A 915-nucleotide genomic window follows, 5' to 3' on the forward strand; every position below is an offset into this window, starting at 1 on the left:
GACCATATGCTTCCAGTTTTCATTGTAAATCATCATCCTTAGCACTATTCTCATGGTCATATATAAATTTGGAAAGACCTGGGTTTTCTTTGATAGAAGTATAATGGGAAGAATGATGTAAAACTTTAATATTCTCTTTATTTATTTTAGGGGCTGCATTTATTTTTTTTTTTTTTCTGATAATTGATTCCCATAATAAACTTTGGGAGTGTTCTCAGATTTTTTGTCATAGAATCTCTGCCTCTGTTGCATTGTTATTCCTTTATTGCATTCTTTTATTGTTACAAAATGTCCTCAAAATCATTGTCACTTGAAATTGACTCATTAGTGCTGTGTACATGCACTGCCCATTGTTAACATTTTGTGTGTTCTAGTGTTGGGGTCTATTGTGTGTGGTTGTGCATACATAGTTGTGTATAAGTGCATAATTCTGTACAAATGTATAGTCATTTGATTTTTTCTCTTTTACTTCCATATTTTTCTCTGCTTCTCCATATTACATCTAATAGCTTAAAATTAATAAAATCACACACACACTTAAAAAAAATATATATATTAGATATGTTATTTAATTGGCATATCATTTACATGTTAGTCCCAGGTTACATGAATTCATCATATGAATACTTGATACAACAGCTAATTGTGTTTCATTTGATGTTCACTCAGTCTAAAAGGGGAGTGTTATTTGATGTTAATAATGTGACTCAGTCATTCATATTAGCTTTATATTTACTTAAAGATGATATTCATGTAGCAGACTAACTTTTCAAGAACTAGCGAAAATTTGTATAGGTCGCTTCGCAAAACATTTCTTTGGTACTTAAGACATTTATGGTTATTGAAATCTCAACCTTTTCCTCTTTCTGAAATTCCCTCAACCTTTTCTTAGTATGGTGATGGTAGAGTGCTCTT

The 915-nt window shown here is 30.7% G+C and overlaps 1 protein-coding gene across 7 annotated transcripts in view; it reads left to right on the plus strand.

The window, feature by feature from the left end:
• LOC119590805 overlaps positions 1–915 on the plus strand; it is a gene marked incomplete at its 5' end in the record, with an annotated part of 14711 nt that overhangs the window by 7596 nt on the left and 6200 nt on the right.

Source organism: Penaeus monodon, chromosome 27, assembly GCF_015228065.2.
Source record: "Penaeus monodon isolate SGIC_2016 chromosome 27, NSTDA_Pmon_1, whole genome shotgun sequence".
Lineage (NCBI taxonomy): Eukaryota > Metazoa > Arthropoda > Malacostraca > Decapoda > Penaeidae > Penaeus > Penaeus monodon.